Source organism: Penaeus monodon, chromosome 29 (assembly GCF_015228065.2).
Source record: "Penaeus monodon isolate SGIC_2016 chromosome 29, NSTDA_Pmon_1, whole genome shotgun sequence".
NCBI lineage: Eukaryota > Metazoa > Arthropoda > Malacostraca > Decapoda > Penaeidae > Penaeus > Penaeus monodon.
In genome coordinates this window covers 3,207,221-3,207,755 of record NC_051414.1, presented here as the reverse complement: position 1 = coordinate 3,207,755, position 535 = coordinate 3,207,221, and positions in this window count along the sequence as shown.

Sequence of the window (535 nt, the reverse complement as noted above, 5' to 3'; positions counted from 1 at the left end):
AGACCTGGCAGGGGGGAGGGACGAAGAAGGTATAAGGGGGGGGGGGAGAAAGGGGCAAGGGGATGGGCTATTGGAGGGAGGAGTAAGGGAAGGAGCAGGGGGAGGGAGGGGCGTTGAAGGGAGACAGGGAAGGGAAACGGGAGGGGGAAAGGAAGGGAGGGAGGGAGGCAGGGACAGGAGGTTCGAGGTTCCTAAAGTAAGTTTAACAGGAAAATATATTCCTATTGAATATACAAAAGGTGCCTGTCTGAAATGACTGTAGTTCAACCATTTTGTGAGTTTTAGAGGTATGAATGAATTATGTAACGGTCTTTTTTTAAATGATGACATTAAGTCGTATCTTCTAGCGTTATTTACAAGGGTTGGTTAGGCCAACATAACACTGTATGCTATTGTGCAGCAGTCTATCTTTGACGGTGAGGTAAGTCAAGGGTTAAAGAAGAATTTGTGCAGTTTCTTTTTACACATATCAGATTCTTGGTAATTATAAAAATATACACGCAGGTTAAAATTAGGTTTCAATCTGTTTTTCCCA